The sequence below is a fragment of the Protopterus annectens genome, chromosome 17.part0, assembly GCF_019279795.1.
Source record: "Protopterus annectens isolate FY-2018-M chromosome 17.part0, PAN1.0, whole genome shotgun sequence".
NCBI classification, from domain to species: Eukaryota; Metazoa; Chordata; order Ceratodontiformes; family Protopteridae; genus Protopterus; species Protopterus annectens.
Window position 1 is genome coordinate 636,005,238 of NC_056751.1, and position 24,602 is coordinate 636,029,839.

General features: G+C 37.6%; 1 protein-coding gene across 1 annotated transcript in view; it reads right to left on the bottom strand.

Moving 5' to 3' along the window:
• The window catches only part of VWCE (von Willebrand factor C and EGF domains), a 2,001,707-nt gene that overhangs the window by 1,338,164 nt on the left and 638,941 nt on the right, over positions 1 to 24,602 (bottom strand). The gene's annotated exons all lie outside the window — the stretch shown is intronic.

Genomic DNA, 24,602 nt, shown 5'->3' on the forward strand with positions numbered 1-24,602 from the left:
GCAACCAGCAAAAAAACAACATTGAAGAAATACAGTACAATTTTCATGTGTTGCACTTTCTGATCCACCCATAGAAACATATCTTACGTTTTTTAGAGTTTTAGAGTTTTAAAAGGGAAGATAGGAATAAATTCCCTGTCTCCCCAACCTGAGAACAAGTCAAACCAAACAAATAGTATAGGGTGCAGTATTAGTCAGGCCTATTTTTAATAGTAACTCTTAAGCAACCAGAAACTACAGTTACCCAGCATCTACCAATCTCCATGTGTGCTAGTAGTTAACTTTGAGTTTACTTTTTAACCAAACTGGATAGGTTATTGCAAGTATAAAAAGGGAGGTTGGCTAAGCTTCAAATGGCCTGCAAGGGCAGTTAGCCTAGTACTTACCTATGAACCTAATACGTATCTTAAATGGTATCATGAAAGATTACAGTTTATTTGCACCAGATACATGAAACTCCCTTAACATACTATATGGACCTAAGCAGTGCATTAGAACATGGAACACAATTCATTTCAGATGCTTCAGTCACATATTCTTGGTATGTTGAAAAGTAACAATAAAAATATTGGCAATTTTGCCATATTTAGGATCAATCAACTGTCAAAATGTGGGGTGTTTAGAATTTGAATCATTACAAAATCTCCATTTCTTCCCTTAGGAAAAAAAAACAGCACTTCCAATGTGAACTAGACCTCATGAAAACTGACAAAAATGTATTCCTCCTGATGCATGCCATAGCATGAATATAAAAAAGATAACATGTTAATGTAAAATTAAAATTTAATGTCACTGATTTAAGGCACAAAATCCTGCTCAAATCATTGCATATTCTTTTTACTTACCTGCTGTTTCAAAGTTGCTAGTCTAATGCAAAGACCATTAGCCCCAAGGTTTATAGACCAATAGCATTACATTTCCTGCTCCCTAAACTTCTTGAAAAACTAGTTTATAATCAGGTCATAGAAAATAATGTCAATGTATGAGCTACTGTCCAACAAACTACTTAGCATCAGACCCAGGTACAATATGTTAGCAGACTGTTACTCGTTTACATGCCAGTCGACTAATATTAGGAATCCCAAATATAATACTGAGTCAAAAGTCTTTCTACAGGAATGGTACAAGGAAAAAAGCTTTGCAATGCAAACATAATTTCCTGAACATCACGTCTTTGCAAGGTGGTAGAAAGATGAAGCAGTGGAATAACTTCTATGTGGGTAAGGAAAACACATATATTCTAACCATATACAAACTGTAGGAAATGGTCATATCTAAGACCCAAGTACTGAGAGGCAGTAACAGTAAACTCAGTGTTGGATTAATGTTCAGATCTGCATTCTGAACACATAGACTGCACCAAACTATTATTCTACAAAGGAGAAATTGTAGTCATTTCTCGGGCAGAGAAACAAGTAGCATCCTAAGGCGACAGTTCCAAGACAAGGACAACATTTCTGCTCTCACATTTTGCTGTACTCCTAGAGTCACAGCTGTGGCCTTAGCATACATTTTTAATTGCAGTGGTAGCAGCCTGTTTGATGTCTGAACCTACCTGCCAAAAGTTGAAAGAATTGTATAAATTCAAATACATATTGTACTGAATGCACTTACCTTTGTATATATAAATGAATTCAGTACATTATTTGCATATTTTACTGAATGCTGTGACGTAAACAAACTAATAGATGTGATCAAATGTTCTTTTTGTTATGAAAAAGATAAATCATAATTTGTCTTATCAAAAGTTTTTGTCTCCTTGTGTGGAATCCATACCTGATCATAGCCAGACGTGAAACTCTCATCCTTGTCTCTGAGATGCAGTTTAGGTTCCATAATAAAAACAAGAAAATTAAGTAAAATTTTCCATTTCATGCATTCCATTATAGCATGTCCTGACATTCCATGCCACTCTTCAAAGTTATGTGAGATAAGGGGTAACTTATTACTGTATTCTTAATGTCCCATTGTTACAGTGACAACAATGGTGGGCTATTCCAGGAAATCATTTATATTACTAAAATAAAGAATACTGTCCTCTGTAGCTGTTTGTAATCCTTTGAGAAAGAAAGTAGTCTATTATTATTATGTCTCAAATGTCATTCTGACCCTCCCCATATGAAGCTGCCACCCCAAACACACCTACCATGTGAACCACTGCGAAGGGTACACATGCATCTTTACTCTACAGCAGTGAACTACAAATTAAAATAACAGTTTTCTTGTGTTAATTTTGGTTGACAATTCTCAGCTTAACTTCTGAGTTCATGACTACAACATATTACAGTTATGTTCCAAATGTTGATGTTACTCAAAGAATATAAAAACACATTTTTGGATCACAACATACCAGTAAAAAACTGCAGATGTCGTAATGGTAAACCTCAGTATGAATACTCTGAAAGTTTTCCCACAAATCACTTACAGTTGCTGAAGTTATTGTCCTACATTTAACCTGGCAAATGTTTCTTCATATCATTATTAATTATTCTCTTAGCCTCACCTTTTAATGTCACACAACTCTCCATCCTTACCACCCCCCAGAAATAAATCTTCTACTTCACCTAACTGCATATAGTTCTTAAGGCTGGTATTCATAGTCAGTTATGCAAATGCATTAAGGCTGTTTAGGTTGTGCACAAACAAGTGCATCTGAGTTGCAATTTGTAGAAGCCATTTATGCCAATGAATGGTAATCTCAAATGTACTTGTACAAATGGGCAAATACTGACATGGAAATGTGGTGTGTTATAAATCTTTGTATGTTAATGAAGTCTATTTTACACCATTTGCAATTCATAGTCAGTTTTTCCTACTTTTTCAAGATGGTCATAGATGCTCTATAAAAAGAAAAGTATAGCAAAACCTATCAAGAGTTGCAAGTTGCAGTCAGTGAAAATGCTATCTCTTGTGGCAAGTTGTGCTACTTCTAGGTCAGTTGCTTGCCTTGGCCAGGCCAAAACCACTTGCACCCAGTGACACTCGCCTGTCTAGAAGGTAAAAATATAAGCAAAGGATTAATCATTATAACTTTGATAATCAGGAAATTCTAAATAGGTTTAGAGTGGACAGGGACACTATAAGGGTATTAGTGGGCATGTTGTCCCCCCTAGGGTACTGAAGGAATGTGTGGACACCAAAGTTTGGATAGCCCTCACTATACTTGCTATGATGATCTTCCAGAGACAGACTGGTGACAAGTTGGGGATCTCACAGGCTCCTGCCTTAAGGATACTGAAGCAGTTCCTGGATATACTCTTGGCACATGTGGATCAGTACATCTATTTCCTGGTGTCACCTCAGGACCAAACCAGGACTATACAAGACTTTTATGGGCTGGCACATTTCACTGAAGTACTGAGTGATGTACATTGCATCCATATTGCAATTAGGGAGCCTCCTGATCCACAGGGAGAGTGGTACCACAATAGGAATGACTACATTCCCATAAATTGCCAAGTACTGTGTGATGCATGAGAAAGCATCACCAACATTTCTGCCAAGCATCCTGTGAACATGATTCCCATAGCTGGCACACTAGCTTACTCTACTGCCTCTTTCTGCATGGTAGGATGCCCAGTGGTCATCTTACTGGTAAGATGAATTTCTTTTTTTTTTGTTATTTTATTTAAGTAGTTACTCATGTTAAACTTTATTGCTGTATAGTGTTGTTTATTTCCTGTTTTTTTTTCTGAGGAAGCTGGATATCCACTGGAGCCATGGCTCATGACTCTAGTTAGAAATTCTTCTGGAGCTGCAGAGGAAACATATAACACATCCTTGTCCCAGACCTGTATTGTCATAGATGGGGTGTTTGGCCTCCTGAAGAGCCATTTCAAGTGCCTTGATGAGTCTTGGGGTGCCTTTTACTATGACACAGCTACTGTGGGCAGGATGTTTACTGCCTGTTGCATTCTGCATAATATGGCCATGTGTTTGTCTAGTGGTGAAGTTACCCATGTTGTCACTGCAGCTCCCAGTTCTTGTCCCACTTTGACTAATGATGATCAGATAGCAGCAGTAGTAAGGGACCCCATGAGGCACGCTCATGCATGGTATGTAGATGCACAAGTTAAGATATTTAGGTTAGTTTTTCTTTTTTGTAAAAAAAACACAGAATATAATTGATGCATGCAGTGATATTTATGGGCTATGCTGTGTGATGATTGGTCTGCTGTTAATGTTCATCTGACATTCTCTTTCATCTTAAAATCATTTTGTATTATTGCCTGTTTGCCTGACTGCTCACTGATTCTTTTTCAGTGCTGCTGATAGGCATCAAATTAATAAATAAATCAACAGTTGTACCTGCTGTACTGAATAATGTTTACTTTAATTATTTATTAACTATGTAATAGAAAGCAATACTGAAAACAATTAAATATTTAGCTATACATGCACATCAGAATGTTTTTTAGTGTCATATGAATTAAGTTCTGACTTCAGAAACTGTCATTATTTGTGCCGTGAGAAGAGTGTAGTGGCAGTAGTTAATTTTACATGGCAGGATGCTTATTTTAATGTGTCATTTCCTTATGATGTATTGGGCCTGAAAATGGTTGCTTATTATGATTGTAATGTTTTATTAGGCTGTCAGCATGAGAAACTTTAATTCAAGTTTCATTGTTTTTTGTCCAGTGTTCATTCATTTAATTAACAGATTTACATGGTCTCCCCTCCTCCACACAAAGAAAGTTCTGTAAATTACTCAAATTAACAATATGGTGTAATTAAAAGCTGTAAAGGGAATACTATACTATATATATGTAACTACCCCCAGCTCCAGCAAAACCATATTGCAACTAAACAGAAAGTCAGTGAATGTAATTTACAGTAGTTCCAGATCAAATGAGTCATAGAGTCATACACACCTGCTACTGATATTCCTGGTGATGGTGCAACTAATTTAGAGAACAGTAAGGGGTATTAATAAGATGGTGTGATCTACTGCAGGAAGGTAATCCTGCTATCACTGACCCAATGTTGCTACATGACCATGACCATGACCTGGAATGTGAGGTTCTCCTAGGTGTAGATGACTGTTGACATGGCCTGCACAAAATGTGCCGTGATTGTTCCCTATGAGTACTGACATTACTGTCTTGAGAAGCAGTGGTAGTGATTAGCCCCACATGTCTGGACAGTACCCCATCTACTGCCCCTCATAACATTGAGTTCAGCTTGACTATAGTATGTCCTAACTAGTGCATGAATGGAGGCTGCAAGTGATGCCTTATGTGCCACCATACTACACATCAGTGATACAATGACATTATCACTGCTGTCTGTCATTTCAAAGTAGTGCTGAAAATTAGCCTTTAGACTTTGACCATTTCTAGCTGACTGTCTGTTGCAGTGCACTTAGACCTAATAATGTTATGGCACATTTTGATTGGGGCAGCCAATGCTTTATTTGTTTTCAGGGGTAGTTGTAGATAATTCCTGCACCTGGTACCACTCTGTAAAGTATCACTGTGAACAATGTTGCCTCATTATGTCTGCAGTTGGGTCTACTTTTATTTCTTGAAAAGCCAAAATAGCGATGACCACAAGACTGAGACCAAAATCATGAAACACGGAATCACAACTCAGGTAAGTATTCTCAGGGCAAGTGAATACTTGCCCAAAACAATGGTAAATAACAGCGCACCACTTAAAACCTGCACCCCCCCAACTATATATACCAACTCCGGGATCACACTACAGTGGAGAAAAGACATATTCCCCCATTCCGTGCTTTGTGATTTTCGTCTTGATCTTGTGGTCATTGGTATTTTGACTTTTCGGGAAATAAAAGTACACCTGCCATCATTCTCAAAGTATCAGTATCAGATCAGGTCTGATGAAGCAGCTTGTAGCCTGGAAAGCATTCACCCTGTGTCTTTTCTCATTAAATATATGATTTTATTTGCCATGGTCTGGATCCTTCTTCTGTTTTTGATTCACATTTTAACTACTTTGTAGAAGAATCCATTTACCTGCATCCTGGTTTCTTTTTGGATTATTAGATAAATAAATTGTATAACTACATGTGCTTGGAGACTTGGATATCTTTACCTGAAAATGTTTAGTTGTACTAATATTATGAAATGCATAAAAAATGAGTGGTGTATCTCTAAGCAGACATCCATCTTTTTTTTTTTCAAAGAATTTTATTAAATAATTATTAAAATGAACAAATATTTCCATGAAATTATAACATTTTTCTTTAAAGTTAAAAAACAAATTAAAAAAACAAACTTTCTAATATATAAACCAATGTAACTAAACTATGTACAAAGACTTTCATCATGCAAAAAAAAAAATTCTTAATGTAGCTGTAGGATTAATAAAAATCATCTGTTCAGACATCCATCTTTTGAAGAAAAAGGAATACAAGTAATGTGTTAACAGGTTACAATAATAAACAGAAATGTCATTTAAGAGCATTAAAATAATAATCTGCATAAGTGTGTAATCTTTTACTACTGTTCTGGTATTAGTAATGTTGACTAGATAAATAAAGTTATAAAATATGAGTTGCAGTTACAGATTTATAATTCTTTCACTTTGTAGCGAAAAAGTTGTAACAGATAATATTACATGAAGCCAGCTTTTTGTGAGATACATAAATATAACTAGAAACAATTGTTTAACTTAGTTGTTCATAAGTATTTCTAACTCATGTACAACATGGCTGATATGACATTACCACACCCAATTTAGACTACTGGTGGTGAGAGTGTGGTGGTGGTTACTTTGCTAAGAGAATGACCACCACAGAAGTGTTTAGATAACATGCTGTTTTACTTCGACATTACTTACTTTAAATCAGACATGGTTCTGCAGAAAAAGAAATAAACACTTCCTTGAATTGAAACATTTCAGTCTTTGCCCTTTAGCTATACCAGAAGAAAAGTGTTACATGCATATGAAAACAAAAACTCAATCATTTTATATTTCTCTACATCCTTCTGAATTCAATGTAATATTAGTAAAGTGTTGCGGTAATTTATACATGTATGCATTGAAAGTTAAAATGGAAAATAAAAATAAAAAATGTTTAGAATGGATATATGACATATTTATGCTTATATGTGGAAGAAATTCAAATACAGATAACCAAGATTATCCACCCTTCTCTCTTTTATTGATAGCTGAGGAAGAAATTCAGGATGACCACCAGCAAGTGAATAGAATCGTCTGGCTGAGTCTTCTGGTAAGTATAAGAAGTGTCTAAAAGATTTTTCTTTTTAACGGTACATACTATAAGTTGTTATACAACAGTAATGGTAGCAGGAAAATTGATAAAGCAACATTTTTATAATTGATTTTTGTAATACTCCTGTAGACGATATTGTTATAGCTTCACAGCTGAAAGAAATGCAACTAAAGGCTTAACAGATAAATACAAATGTTTTATAAACTGATTTTTTTAAACCTGATTAACTTCAATAATTATTGTTTTTGTTTGTTTGTTTTTTGGGTATTGTATTCTCTGCATTGAAAGTACATAATTTAAACACAAACCCCTTCAAAAAGCCAAACATGCTTGCCAGAAGTTAGTAGTTTATTGGCCATTTTGGGCTAATTTCTATCTCTTTCATTTCCCTGCTATAAAAACTGCATTTGCACGGTTTTGCCCACTGGGCAGTGCTGGTTAGCTACGGTTAAATTATTCCCCGTTCCACTAAGTCTCCTCTGCAGTTTTTCCCTTGAAACTAGTCTAACTCTCAACCTAAGCACTCAAAAAGCATCTTACAGCCCAGCACTTGCTCAGACCTAATAGCAAGCACTAATAAACCTAATAGCAAGCACTAATATACCCTGACACTGATTGCCCAGCAGGGCAAGGCTCTTTTTTCACTCCTCACCAACAAAGCGACTAAGCAGCTCACCCTACTATTCAGGCATGACCAAAGGGCAACTTCAGGTGCACTCTCCAGTTCAGCTGGTGAATCTGGATATCCTGAGGCAATGTTACAACTGCCTCATGTACACAGACAACCCTCTCCTCCTACCACAAAACACTAACATATGCGAGAGATGCAATTATACAGCCAAACTGGAAGCTAAACTGTCTCCACCCAAGACTGGAACAGACAGTCAAGAGGAGAAGGTTAACACTTGCACCACAACTCCAGCTGCACACAAACCCACTAAAATAGCACTGGCAAAAAATACACATAAATACGCAAAATCACACTCGGAAGCTCTAAATAAAAACCTGCAAAAGCATTAGAGACCTCCAAAGCAGACACCCAAACAACTCGCACTTCCCGTCACAAACCAGACAACACATAAAAGACAAAATGAGTGTGCCACACAATCACAGCCCTTAAGGGGAAATAACATACCTAACACACTAGTAATAGGTGATACTATAGTCAGGCACACTGACGTCCCACTCACTAGGCTGGACAAGCAGAAGGTTACTGTTAGCTGCCTGTCAGTAGCCAGAATCCGCCTCATAACACAAGCACTCAGGTCACTCCAGAAAAAGTACAAATATGACTCTGTCATTGTTCATATACCTCCCTGACTACATGAAAAGAGACATGGAAGAGCTCTCTGATCATGTAGCCCAGGCTGGTATGACCCTGACCCTGAGTAGCATCCTGCCCTCACCAAGAATGATACCTCAGTATAAAGAAAAAATCATCAATATCAACAATTGGCTAAGCTTCTGGTGTTATTCAAAGGGGATCCAGTGTCTGTCAGCCTGGGACGACATGCTCGACAAGCCACGTTGCTTCACAAGAGATGGCTTGCACCTTTCACCCCTAGGCTTTTGAATACTGGCCAAGGCTCTTGCTGCCCCCATAGTGCCTTTTTTAGGCAAGACTCAAAAGTCAAACCCACCTCTGTAAACAGCACAATTAACAAAAAACTGAGGGTTATGCTACTCAATGCCAGGAGTTTAAATCTCAAAATGCACACGCTCGAAGCACTCCTCAGTATGGAGAACATCAACATCTGTGGAGTAACTGAAACCTGGTTCAAGGCTCCAGAGAACACCCCAGCACTACCGGGCTACAACTCATACCACACATTCTGGCCACAGAACATGGACCGAAACACAAAAGGAGGGGGTGTATCCATATTCATCAAGGATATCTACACCTCCAGGTTAGTGGCACAGCATGATACCTCTGAGATCATCCATGTGCAAGTAACATCGGGCAAATCTGCAATGCAAATTGTGGCCTGCTACAGATCACCTTCCATGACCCAGGACCACCACTCCACCTTTCTGGAGACATTGGAAAACATGAACGTCCTACCAAACACCCTGATATTGGGCAATTCCAATTGCCCTACCATTCACTGGGAAAACTACTCGAGTACAAATTCCCAGGTCCAGTGCTTCCTGGAATTCATCAACTCAAATGTTCTGGATCAGCTGGTAAACTTCCCTACCAGAGGTGAAAACATATTGAACCTGGTCATCACCAACATGGGCGACAGGTGTTCCACACCAGAGGTCAACCCATCACTGGTTAGATCAGACCATAAACTAATCACTCTGGAGGTCCACACCCCAACACCACCGCCAACTAAGGAAACCACAGTAAAAAACTTTTCTAAAGCAAACTTCACCTTACTTAAGACAGAGGTGGTAAGTTTCACAGCCACCATGCTAAAGGATAACACTGGCCAAGATGCAGAAACATTTACAAATGCACTCTATGAGCACCTACAAGGATGCATGGATCATGCCATCCCTAACAAAACCAAGACTCACTCCTCTAAGAGAAGGAAACCAGTTTGGTGGTCCCCTGCAATAAACAGGCTATACAACAGAAGGAGGAAATTAGTTCAGAAAAAAAGCAAATCCCAAGAAGGAAAGACATCCCTGATCAGTATCAGTAAGAAACTGAGGTCCCTCATGAAATCATCCAAGGCTAACTTCGAAAGAAAAATAGCCAAGGATTCAAAAGATAACCACAAAGCCTTCTTTAGCTATGTTAAGAATTTAAGTGGCAACTTGCAGATATGCACTGAACTAGTGCAAAATAGCACAAAATATACTGAACCTACTGATATTGCCAACATCCTGGCAGATAGATTCAGTGCAAACTTCACCCCCCTATCACCTCCAAAAGGGCCCACAACAATACCAGAAAAGTGTAGTGTCCCAAAAATCACAGATGCACAGGTGAAAACAGCCCTTTCAAAAGCCAAAAATACAGCATCAATGGGACCAGATGGTGTCCCAGGCTGTGTCTTGCACGAACTACAGAACGAACTAACCCCCCCACCTAAACATGCTGTTCAACTTCAGCCTCTCCACAGGCTACATGCCCATAGAATGGCACACAGCAATGGTTATTCCTCTCCACAAAGGAGGGGCCACAACTGACCCTGTTAACTATCACCCCATAAGCCTGACTAGCCTGGTCTGCAAGGCTATGGAGCGCATCATCATGGAACTCATTAACAAAGACATTGGGAACCTCCAAATACTTGACCCGACCAAGTTTGGCTTTCTTAAGGGCAGATCATGCCTACTAAACCTGGTTGACTTCTTTGAGACAGTCACCAAGGCCATAGATGAGGGGAAGGTGGTTCACACAGCCTACCTTGACCTCACCAAGGCTTTCAACACCATTCCCCACTCAGGTATTACAGAAAAACTCACCAGCCTGAACATAAACCCCTACATCATGAGATGGGTTGCCAACTGACTTACAGACAGAATTCACACGGTAAGAATAGCGGGCTCCAGGCCCAACTCTAAACCAGTCGCAAGTGGTGTCCTGCAAGGCTCGGTCCTGGGACCCCTACTGTTTGGCATATACTTCTCAGAAGTACAGGCAAACACAAGAGGACTATGGCTAACCAAGTTCACCGATGACTGCAAACTGGGAGCCATAATTGACTCTCCGGCTGACACAGATATCCTCCAAAAGGGCCTTACTGAGACAGACACCTGGTGTCAAAGTCATGGCCTCAAGCTAAATGCCAACAAATGCATAATCATCCCATTTGGGAAAAACAAAACACCCACGAATTACCACATAGGTGGCAGCCCCTTTAATACAGAAGAGGTAATAAGAGATCTGGGGACCCAGGTAGATAGTAATCTCTCCTTTGACAATCTTATTGCCAAAGTAGTTAGGAAATCCTTCTCTGTGGCCCATCTAATTACTAAAGGGTTTGTATCTAGAAATAAAGAGGTTATATTGCCCCTCTACTCGTCACTCATTAGACCCATCATAGAGTACAATGCCCCATTTGGGATGTACCTCACAAGACACTTACAACAGCTGGAAAGACCACAAAAGTACCTCACCAAGAGGATTACTGGTCTCAAACATATGTCCTATGCAGCTCGACTGAAAAAACTCCGGCTGTACTCAGTGGCATATCGCTTACTCAGAGGTGATCTCTGCCTGACTTACAAAGCCATGTCCAACTCAGAATTGATGGACATGCTCCACCTAAAGAAATCCAAGTCACTGCGAGCCACACGCTCTAGTAAACTAAACCTTGCCAGCACAATAAATAGAACATGCTGGAGGGAAAGATTCCTGTCACAGAGACTCCCCATGCTTTGGAACAAAATTCCAAATTGCATCAGGCAGAGCCCCTCACTAACACTCTTCAAGAGAAACCTTGACGAGTGGATGGGTAACAGAAAATACACCCCCTGGGATCACTTCATTGTCTCTGCTTGACAGAGGATCAGTTAATTAATCAATGGGGTGGTGAAAGCCGACACACTCTGGCTAGGCTTATAAATTCCCTAGGGTAGATAGCCTAGTACCTACCTATGAACCTATTAGCCTATTTTAATTCTTCACAAGCATGCATAGGCACTAATCTTACATTCTCCCAAGTACAGAAGAACATCCAAAATCACTACCCCCCCCTACTGTAAGCAAAGGCACTCCCCATACACAAGGTTTATTTCAATAAAGAGTTTACTGCAGTATTTCAGTATTGTGTTGTTAAATTGCATTAAAACAGCATTGTGTGGATTTATTGTGCTTTTTCTGTTTTGTTTCTCCTACCATATTTCTCTTTTTTTCTTATTTTGCTTATGCATTTCTTTTTCCTTTTTTGTTTTAGTTCTCTCCCATTTTGTTGTTTTACAGGTTCAACCCCCTCAGGAGCAAAGCAGGCATGCACCACCCATGCTAGGTAAAGATCACCCTCTGCCTGTTTAGGGACATCCTCAAAGGGTTGGAGTGGAGATACCAGTCCTGCAAACACTCTGCCATGTGGCAGAATGGAAAGTATCAGAGAACGGTGGCTTTGGATTCCGGTTGAGAACATACTTGTAGAGGTCGTGGGCAGTGAGCAAAAAGGATTTGGTCAAGGTGACGTCATACCCAACAGGAGTTTGGTTGAAAATGTACTTGTAGAGGTAGTGGGCAGGAGAATTCAGTTAGTCAAAACCTCGAGTCTATATCACAAGATCGAATGCTAAAAATAGTGAATGCTCTTTTATCGAACTTAAAAACACGAAACCTTAAAATGTTGAAGGAACAGATCAGCGAAAAAATTCGCTGATCCAAAAAAAAAAAAAAAAATGTACAAAAAAATGGCCTGGGAAAAAATTGATGTTCCGTGCCTTCGACATTTTCAGGTTTCGCATTTTAAAGTTCGATATTCGATATAAGACCGTTCACTAATTTAAGCGTTCACTCTTCTAATAGGAACCCGAAACCTCTCTTCAGCATGTAGAAGACAAGCTCTCCCAGTTGGTGCTGACCATCTCACCAGCACAGGCTGCTACCCCCTCAACAATAGGGTCTTCCACTGCAATACCATTTGGCAGTGGACATGTTTGAGATGCTGTGAACTAGGATTCTAGTTGCTAGTCCTCAGTCCTTCTTCCCTTAATATTTCTCCATCATCATCTTTACTATTTCCCACCCACACTACCTTCTTCTAAAAAAAAAAAAAAATTTGAAGAAAGGGAGGGGTCTATCCACTGACAACATAGTATCGATCCTCTCCCACATCCTCCAGTACAAACCCTCTTGATGTTTCCCCTTATGTGTTTACCTCTTTGTTTTGTCTCCCCTTTATTCAGATTATCCTATCGCCCCCTTTATGAAATCATCAATATGTTAACAAAAGGATACCCCTATATAAATACATTATAAACACCTTTTCTTTTTTAAAAATCCCTCTTAGCTGCTGTGCAGTCCACAGCTTTTCTAAAGCACTTTGGGCATGACTGTGCTCAACCAGTCTTGCCTATGATATGCCAAAACATATACAGCTTATGATTTTGTGAAACAATTTACAATTTCGAAATGACAGACGTTTTTACAATTTACTGTTGCAAAAAGTGGGTGTGTTTTAAAATTGCTTCACTTTTCTGTATTCATTGCAAATGCAATTCTCTGACCTTATTTGCATATGACTGTTACTCATTTGCGAAGTTCTCGACTATGAATACGGCCTATATCTCCGAGTCAAGTACCCACCATATAGGTCTTCCTCTTTTTTTTTTTGTTTGGATTTCACATTCTGCAGCCCTTTGATTTTCTCTCTCTCTCTAACCTCCTTTGTTGTTGCTACCTTATCACTACCTCTCACCTCTCTCTCTTCTATGGCTTCCTTTTTACCATATAATCCCTTCCTAAATTTAATTGTACACACCAATCATACCAACATTCCTTTGTGTGTACATTACTACACTGGACTTTATTTGTACATGCGTCTCTCAAATGCTATTAGTTAAGTTAATACTAACATTGTTTATCAGCCTAAACTATTATTAAAGTTAACATATTTTATACATTTGAAAATCCTTCTCACAAAAACCTTTTGGTCCATATTGTACCTGAGATGGGTGCTTGAACCAGTGTGCTCATCCAGTGAACAAATGTAAACTAACTAACTAACTAAATAAATAAATGCCAACAACAGTTTTTCTGTATTAGCTGTTTCACATTCCTTTAAATTTGCATTGTCTTTTTTTTGAAAGAATAATCTCAATTGAATATTTAAACAATGCTGTGGGCAAGGGAGAAAGAAGAGAAGAGATATTTATTAATTTATTTGTTTACACTGGTCTGAATTTCTCTTCAGGAATAATCTTGGTCATATGGCAACAATGACACGTACATGTGGTAAAGATACACATATTGTTCAGATAAGAAACATTTACATTGTGAAGACATCAGCAGATAGGACTAACAGTGACATCATGCTCAGAAATTAATATGAGAGATAAGTGTTTGTTTTCTTTCTGATGGGTGTTGTGGTGAAAGTGAAGAGGATCAGAAGAGAAGGAAGTTCCTGCAGTTCTTTTACATTCCTGTATTTTATTTAACTGCCATATGAGATGATAGTATTAAATCAGCACTGTCACAGCTATAATTTGATGTTCAGTCACAAAATAGAGTTTATATTTATGCTGTTTTCCTTTAAATAGTTTATTATCTCTACTCAGCAAAAATGACCTGATTTATTTTAGAACATTGTTTTTATTAGGGAGTTTTGTACTTGTTCATATCAGAGTTCCAGTACTTTCTGGTTCACAGTCATGACTCCAAATGGGCACAGTTATTCTATTCTAAAAAAATAAGTAAAATAAAATAAAAAACACTGTCCTTGTTACCTTATATTAGTATGCTTTGTTTTATATTCAGTCTCTGTTAAAGGCACTGTCCCTGTGACATCATGCTGGTTTGTGTGACATTCTGCCTTTGCTGCACACCCAGCACTCCTTCCTCCTTCTGTATGCATATTATCATATTGTAGCACATCACTCAGGAAATAATGTGTTATCATACTATAGCACATTATTATTTGAGTGGTTATTTATAAAAGTAATGTATTGTACAACAGTGACATTATTCAGTCTTTGCATCATTTTCTTTTAGGTGATGTCCCTACCAAAATATATTTATGGTAATGGGTCTTACTATCTGAATATAAAAATCTACTACTGTTGTTTTCACATGATTAATTTTACAACTGTTACACTAATCATAAAGTCTTTTTTATATAACTAAGACTACATTAGCTAATTATCAGGACTATTTTGCATAAAACAGCTACACAACAAAAATGCATAGTAGAAAGCTGTCATTTTATTGCTAGTGGCATATATCCAATTTTTTTGTATTTATTTTTATGAACTAAACAAGCATATTTCAGTTAGACATCCCATTATGTGTGGTCTTCTGTTGTTTACAGACAGACTGCCTGAAATGTACAGTTGCTTTTCCCATGGAATACACCCTCACGTCTTACCTAAATATGTTTCTTTCATGTCAGACTGGGTTACTCTGATATATGACATCTGTCTGGTTATGGTTTTCTCATGTAATCCCCATCATGCTACAGTTAAACCTAATTCAAACTGTTCTATACAGTATTATTTCAAATATGTCATTATTTCTTGTGAGTAGATCTTTGTTTCATAATTACAACATGTACCATCCACAATGATATATATGTATTCTACCAAATACACATAATGAATATTATGCAATTTTGTGTACTCAGCCTCTGCAGATCAGAAACAAAAACATATAGTATATTATAAATGTAAAAAGTACCTATGTTTGAAATGTAGTCTATATATGAACTTGGCATGATTTTGGAGCCTTTTGGCCCAAATTCGATTTATAAATAAGATTCAGTCAAGTAATGGCAGCCCAATGAGAACAGTGTGATAAATAAATATCATTAAGTAACTAATTAAGATTATTAAGCAGTGCTTAAGTATTTCTAATATATTAATGTAATGATTCAAAGGGAAATAATGTTTTTGCACCCTTAAAGGAAATCTCAACTTTCCAGTATAGTTAATCTTAACACACGTATTACTGGTTGCTGAAATACTACTTGATGTAGTGCCTCAAGATCTTTCAATACCAGTTTATTTATTTTCACTTGTTCTTTGCCACATATAATATAGGTTATATCCTTGTTTCATGCTCAGATTTTATTTTGCTTCAGTGAGTAATTTATTTCAACCTGTATGACATAGTCTGGACATATTTCCATTTAATGTAATTTGAACTTTTAGTTACTGCCAGCAGATTTATATAATGAGACTCTGGCTGGGATTCAGAGACAAGTTGCTGCACAATACACAGCATGCAGCTGTGCAGTAATCCGCCACATGCAGCCTAGCAGTGATGTACAGTCGCATGCTGTGCTAGAGTTCAGGGAGCAAAAATGGATTGCAGATGATTGCAGAGGATACATGCAAATAACCACATAAAGACATGCAGATTAGATTGGGTAGGGAAATAAAATAGGAAATTAAAATAAAATATCTCACACAAGGCAATACCTACTCCTTCTTCACTGACACATGCTGCAAATCCAAAAATCTCATCCAGGAGTCTTCAGGAAAGCAGGTCTAAGCACATAAGGCCCACTAGGTCTGCTTTCAAACAGGGAAATGTTTTAGTCATGAGTGACTCTATACTTAGGCATGCATAATCCACACTCAACAGAAGAGTGGGTTGGATATGATTGCAAAAGGTCTAGGCAATTGGGGGGAGGCGGGCTCAAAGGCATCCAGAATAAGAAATACATTCTGTTCAGTATGCATGCATCATTTCTTTCTTCTTTATCATCTTGCATCAGCCCTCTCTATGTGGACCAAATATGTCATCCAGGTCTTCTCCCTCTTCCTGCTTTATCCTTTGCTGTCCACTTTGTACTACTTCTTGCCATACTATTTTGACCAATGTGCATTTCCAAAACAGGCATAATATTTCTACTTTTCCTTCCTCGTAACTCCAAAATACATCATTCCCCTTTTCCTTTTATTTCCTAGCTTGGAACTTACTGAGACACTAAATAGTTTATAGCAACATGATCAATTTCATAATTAAAACATCAGTTACTCCTAATATTGACAAGTAAAATTTGTTGTAAGCTATTCTTTAATAAACATAATACAATTCTCATAGTTGCAATTTAATCCACAGCTCTCTTTACTGGTAACTTCTATAACATCAAACATTGGAAACTGCAGTATTTTTCAGTTAAACACCAGACTAACAGTGCAGAGTTTTTCAAACATTTCAAACTCAGGAAAAATAAATATGCTAAAAATAAGTATTTCTTTTAAGTACAAGCAACAGCTTTAAAATATTAACATGCATTTTATACCTTGAGATATCATTTGTTAAAAACTGAGATGACCACTGAAAATAGGACCAAACATCACAAGACACTACAGGCAGCATTAATCGTAGTTTCATGGGATCAAGGGCATATAAGAGGTTTCTAGGCTATTGCCCTAGGGCCTTTATAGGACTAGCCATGTTATACCATTGTTCCCTTATTGACCAAGTTATATGGTCTATATTTGCAGTGCAAATCTATGATCAGCACCAACTGCCCTTATCCAAGAGGGCCATCCTCATCATCATCTTCATCAGTTCTCTTTTTCCCATTTTTACATGGAGTAGGTGTGTTATGTCAACTGCCATCACTTCCTGTGATTCAGGACCATTCTTCTAACTTCTTTGACAGTCATGCCAGACTGATATAGTTCTCTTGCAATGCGATCCATCTATCTCTTAACTCGGTGGCTTTGTCTCCTCTTGCCGTCTTCCTCTCTCTCCTAAGCCTGCATGACCAAATCATCTTTTGCTTTCCTGCACTTGTGAGAAAACCAGCACAATTTAACCTGTTCTTTAATTGAGGCTACATTTTCTTCAGCTCTGATGTCTTTATTTCTTCAGTTGTCCCACAGTATGTATCCTGCAACCCATCTCAGGCACTTTATCTCCATCACTTCAAGCTTCCTCAGCTGACTTGCCTTGCTCAAGTTTCTGTGCCATACAAAGCACTGGTCACACTACTGTTCTGTATACCTTTTGCAACATATTAATATAAACATTAAATGTCCTTATAATAAAATTTGAATGTATATATGTGTGATTATATTGTTTTAGATCACTGATAAACCTTCATTGACAGCAAATGCATCAAAAAAGTTCATTGGTGATCACAATCATCTAAAAAATTGGATCTAAAGTGATCACTAGCATAAACAAACACCAAACAATTGTGATCACTTATCCCAAAAAAAAGCATTGTTTTTATGTGGAGGTGTGAAGATTGGAGGAAGATGGGCGAAGGCTGCCAGCCTAGTCAAATAGAATTTGATACATAATTCTATCAATTGTATAAATAAATGTAAAATACAGACTTGTTTTTTAAATGAAAGAAAACACTGTAAAATGTGAACTTCAAGATTGTTGCAACATTGCCATCTGCTGTAAGGAAAACCAAACCAATCATTTAAAAATGTGTCTTTTGAAGCTGAAAAAGATCTTATGAATCTATTTGATGTTTACAAGTCAGCTTCAGTGAGTCTGGATGAAGGTTTCAGGCCCATTGTTTTAAGGTTAAAGTTAAGGGCCAGAATTTACATGTGGAAGGTGCTTTATTGCTCTGGTTTCAGCTAGAGTGTATATGTGAAATGTCTTTTATTGTTGTAGTCTCCTGAGCAGGTGCTAGCTTGCTAAATAATGCAGTTTGTGGCCTGGGAACTCCAACCCTAAGTGTCAAAATTATGTAATTTGGGAGGGCCTCAGCAGAGCTGTTGGTTAGTGTTCAAAAACTATTGTTCAAGGAGAGACAAAAAGCATTTTGATCTTGGACATCTAACCCAGCACTGCTTGTAGGATTATAGCACTGTGTTTTCTCTTAAGATTAGCTAAAGATTAGAAAGTTCGATTAAGTGTTTTTCTTAGACATCAGACCTATCCTACTGTATTATTTTAAGTTTCTGTGTGATCTCTGAACTCTTAGATATCTCTGTGGTGTAGTAGAATTGTCTTGTGTTTTAATTATTTATTATTAAATATTTTAAAAACCTTTACCTGTGGCTGGTTTGTATAGAGAAGTAGGCTCTAGAGTACATTGCATATTTATAGAGTTCATTGTAATAGGCCACTCTAAAATAGGCCTTAGACTGAATAGGCACATTACCAATTGGATAATAATATTGCACAGTAATAATTGCATACCTTTTTAAGGGTCTTCTAGTAGCTGATAATATTAGCTAGGTGGTGGCAGGAATTACTACCATATGGTGTGGGTAATAGGGGCACAGCTGGAGAACCTGTGCCAGCCTTTTCCCAGGAAGGTCTGTGTGGTTGTATAACCTCTTCTCAAAGTGTGTGTGTGTTGTGCCAGCTACTTGGGCAGGGACACAAAGCACTGGTTGGACAGAGAGGGTACTGGAGACTTTAGCTTGCCCAGCTAGGCTGAGACCTGGACCCAATAGCTGTGCCAGTGGGGAGTCTTATTGGGGACCTGGAGAGCGAGAGAGCAACCAACCCCAGACTGTGATCTCTGTGTGCACTTAAGGAAAGTTGTGCTTTACTGTGTGGATTAGTTATCCTTTCCTCTTCTAGGAGACGACCTCCCTGGTGTTAGTGGTGAGGATTGAGCCTCCTTGATTGCTAGGCCAGGGCGCGGTCATCACAGGAGGGCTCCGCTCTCACATCCCCAGAAATTAAATATACTAACTCCATGTTTGCACAACCAAGGAGAAATATAACAGATTGAAATTATATTACAGTCAAACTGCAACAGTTCAACTATATGACTGTAATATAATTTGCCACTGCAACTTCAGAAGAAAATTACCAAAACCAGTGACACAAGATATATGTCTACTACATCCAAACCTATGGCACCTATGTGCGTGTGTGTGTGTGTGTGTGTGTGTGTGTGTATATATATATATATATATATATATATATATATATATATATATATATATATATATATTTAGAAATAAAATTTAGAAATATATATTTAGAAATAAAATGAGGATGTGTTATAACAGTAGCAGTAACAGTAACGGTGGTAGGGAAGAGAACATTGTGAGGAACACAACATAAAGCATATTCTGTTTTAATCCATAGGCATAGTTATAAGCATGAGAGAAAATAGTGGCATGCATTTCATTAATTTTGCAGATAATATAATAGAACAATGTTCAAAGATGTGTAAAACAAGTAAAAAATAAATAAATGTGTGCAAAATAACTTGCAAGCATTTGAACAGAAACATGAAAACAAATTATATGTCGGCACTATTGAAGTGAAGACTTGATACAGTGGATATCAATCAGAAACAGTGAGAAAAAAGTACATGTGCAAGAAAGAAAGGCACAGAAAAGAGAACTGTATACATATTGTTAACATATATACAACACAAAGTAAAGCTATTTTGTTAAATGTTTCTGGTATGAATAAAAATAAAGATGATCAGAGTCTGTTTCAGATTGCAGTACATAAAATAATTCTCCTATTTGCCGCCCCCCAAAAAACTGAAAAACAAAATAGGTGAAGGACAGAGCATCCAGACTGTCTGGCTCCACTGTCCTTCACCTGTCTTGTTTTTTCAGTTTTTTTCCCCTTTGGGCCAGTTTGATTTATTTTTTTTTTCAGTTCTCCTATTTGTTCTGGGTTATCAGGTTTGTGAGCAATTAGGAATGTTGAAACAAAGTCATAGTATGAAATTAAAGTAAATGTGTCCTGTACACATTCAGGAACAGTCAAACAGTTGGAGGTCCATCCAGAATAACCTACAGAGCCACAATAATAATTTTCTTTGTGAGTGCAGTGATTTATTTTTAAGGTTAGGAAGTTTTCCAGCAGAATGTCATATACAAATAAATCTTACTGTTAGGCCAATGACACATGCTCCCTAGAAAGTATCAATGGCTCTCAGGAGCTGAAAGGAGTAGGAAATGAAGGGAATGGAAGACTTAGGTATCACAAAAAGAGCAATTAGAACCAGATTTTCTAATGGATGATAGTTGCTGGTATTTTTTTTTTTTTGCAATTAAAACCAGCATAATGGGTCAATGGTAGGATTACAGTTGTAAAACAAAACATGATTTACACCAGTAATGTTTACATTTGAATAAAACAATTACCCATTGCTTACAAATGTAACTGTTTTCAACAATGTCACATCCTAAATTATTTTCAATACTAGATGCAAAACCAGGATTCTATCATATAAAGACTGATGAAGAAAGCTCCAAATTGTGTACATAGGTTCATAGGTGTGTACTAGGCTTATGGTCCTGGAGCCTTTACAAGCCTAGCCCATAGAAGTGCCCTGGCATCATGTCACCTGACGTCAGTTCCCAGTGCCTCTATAAAGTAGAGCCACTGGAGTGACCGCCCGGGGTGAACTTTCTATTACTCATCCACTCATCAAGATTTCTCTTGAAGAGGGACAGGAGGGTGCTCTCCTTGAAATGTATAGGAAGTCTATTTCAGAGCATGGGCAGTTTCTGGGTAAAGAACCTGCCCCTCCAGCATGTTCTGTTGATTGTGGTAATGAGGTTGAGGTTTCTGGAGCGTGTCATGCGGAGGGATTGGGGTTTCTTTAGATGTAGCATTTCTAACAGAGCTGGGTCAGACATGGCTTTGTAAGTCAAGTAAAGATTGCCTTTAAGTAGGCAATATGAGACAAAAAATAGCTGGAGTCTTTTGCGTCTGTCCATGTAGGACATGTGTTTAATGCCTAGGATCCCCTTCGGGAGGTACTTCTGTGACCTCTCCAGCTGTTGCAGGTGTCAAGTAAGGTACATGCCAAATGGGTCATTATACTCGATGATTGGTCTAATGAGGGAAGAGTAGCGAGAGATGATGACCTCTTTCTTCCTGGATTCAAAACCCTTGGTAATGAGATGTGCCACATAGAAGGACTTTCTGACCACAGTGGCAATGTGGTGGTCAAAGGAGAGGTTGCTGTCAATCTGTGTCAGCAGATCTCTTATAATGCCTTCTGTGTTCAGTGGGCTCCCATTGATGTGGTAATTAGTGGGAACTGAGTTTTTCCAAAGGGGATGACAGCACATTTTTTGGCGTTAAGCCATAAGGATGCTACATGTTCCTTAAACTTTTGCTACCTTAGAGAGAGTTGAATAAGCTGTTGCATTGCTAATTAAGGGGTTGAAAGATATTATAATTGTAACAGATAATCTGTTAGTAAGTAGTGATACAAGAAGATCAAGAACATGGCTTAATCAGCTACTAAACAGATCAGGACAGCATGATATTAAGTTAAAGAAGAGTGAAAAATCTAAAATATGTTAGTCTAATGGTACAGAAACTGAAGCTTGATATAGAAAATACCAGAAAAAAATCTTCATTTGCCAAAGCCAGAATATAAGCATGCATTATGGAACCTTTCAGGATTTATGCTATAAATTCCAACATTTACACATAATGTTCCTAAAACAGAGTTGTTAGACCAAGATGTAGTCTGAGCTTGGACCCATGGACAACAAACATGCTTTAAGATGCTCAGAAATTTAGCTGCAGAGGCACCAATGCTAATACACTGTGATGTGAGTAATTTGTTTGTATTGTATGTAGATGCTGTTCAGAATGATATAGGATTTATAATTTTACAAGATAAAAAAATCAGTTGCCCATTTGTCATGAGTAATTACAGACGCACAACAGACATATGCACAGAAGGAAAAGAAACTGAAAACCAATAGCATATGTATACGATCATTTACTTGAATTTATCTTTGATAAAGAAATATACATGCATTAATTTGTTTAAGTATGGTAGTAGGCTGATCACACTGGACTCATTTCAGTCCAAGCTCAGATAAAAACACATTATATAATACATAATACTGCGGTGGTGGTGCTGCGGTAGCGTTGTCGCCTCACAGTAAGACGTTGTCCTGTTCGATTCTCAGCTAGAGCGTCTTCTGTGTGGAGACATGCATGAATGGGTGTACCTTCGTTGAAGGTTGTGCATCAGAGCTGGCAACTCGGCACGTAAAAATCTACTGCCAATCATTAGCAGACCGGAGTTCCGCTGTGGTGACCCCTAACTGGGAAAAGCCGAAAGACACGACATATAACAATATATAATTCAATTAAAGCAGTTGTAGCAGTTTTTATATGTGTAGGATACAAAGAAATATACTTAAAGCATTTACATTAATGGCAATGTGTGCACCAAAGAGAACACTAAACTTTTACTGCATTATTTACAATAGTGAAAAATTTAATCATTTAGTAGACTTATTTTGTTTTGTTAAATATGATTGTATAGAATGCAAGGATAAACACTTATGTCATGATTATCTATTGCTAGAGAGGCTGGCATGGCTGAGGGGTGAGAAGTAAAATTTGAAACATTGTCTAATAAAATGGGTTATATCAAGATGTGTGATCAGTTGTAAAAACAGCCTAAAATTATGTGCAAGCAGACAGGATAGAAGTCATAGGGTGTTTGATAATCAGGGGTAATATGAAGTGAGAAAGGGGGAGTAGAATGTGGAATGTGTTTTAAGTTTTAATGGGGTGAGTGAATTGAATTGGATTATAGAAGGGTAGGGAAAGTAGGCAGATTTTTCTTTGATTTCGGCTGTTAATTTTATATCTTTGATAAAGAAATATACATGTATTAATTTGTTTAAGTATGGTAGTAGGCTGATCACACTGGACTCATTCCTGATAATTGTAATCAGGCTGTCTAAGATTTGGACCAAGAATGGTGAATGCAGGGTTCGAGGTTGCTAAAGATTAGTTAGCTCTTTGAAGAACAGTGGTATCACTGGCTTGAAACCTGAGATAGTAATGAGAAATGTTATTATTTGCCTTATATATGTGGATTATTATTCATGTTATTATTTGCCTTATATATGTGGATTATTATTCCATATACACTAAAATAAACTAACTGATACATCAGATGCAGGTGTGATTAGTTCATTAATGTGTATTTATGAGATAAGAAATAGTTAATGTTGTCATATCTGACAATGGTTCATTACATAAAAGTCATGAAGTCAGACAATTTGTGCATGGATGAGACCTATATTATACTTAGTCTAATGACCAAGTGGTGGTAAGTATTAAAATAGTGAATAATCTCCAAGAAAGAGCTGTAACAAGATATACAATGACTATCATTTCATAGTTTTGGAAAATACGAATACTCACTTGTAGGGATTTGGCTTCTCACCAACTAATTTGTTAACAGACAGAAGGTTGAAAAGATAACTACCTACTTCAGCAACAGAAGATATATGATTTCTATAGAAATATTAATATTCTGAACTATTTTCCACTTTACATTCCTAATATCAAAGTTATAATTCCACATAATTACTAAAATATTTACAAGATGTCCTTCCATATCACTGTTTCAGTATTCTTTACTAAACGGTTTCCCTGCCAAGGGTAGTCCAACATCCGGCAAGTATACCAAAGCCTAAGGATATTACAGACACCATACATCATGCGCATGCTCCATGCTCAAGGCATAGGGCATAAAGGTGTCGTACGTACATACATACCTCTGAATTTCTTTGCCATCATTCCGAATGCCATCATTGATTCTCTATCTGAACACTCCTTTTTCTATGCTGGTTACAGAGCTACATTTCAAATAAGTGCTCTCTTGGGGTTTCTTCTTATCTTTTTTCTTTTTACTTCTGTGAGTTTACATGTAATCCACAAAGGAAAAATGTCAGTGCAGAGGCAGATTCCATATAAGAATCTTCACTAGCAGTGTCTCTTCTGTTTGGGTGCTTCTCATGACCATACACAGTGTTCTATCTGACAAATGCTTGGCCTTAAGACACTACATAGTTGTCTCTCCTCCTTGACCATTTA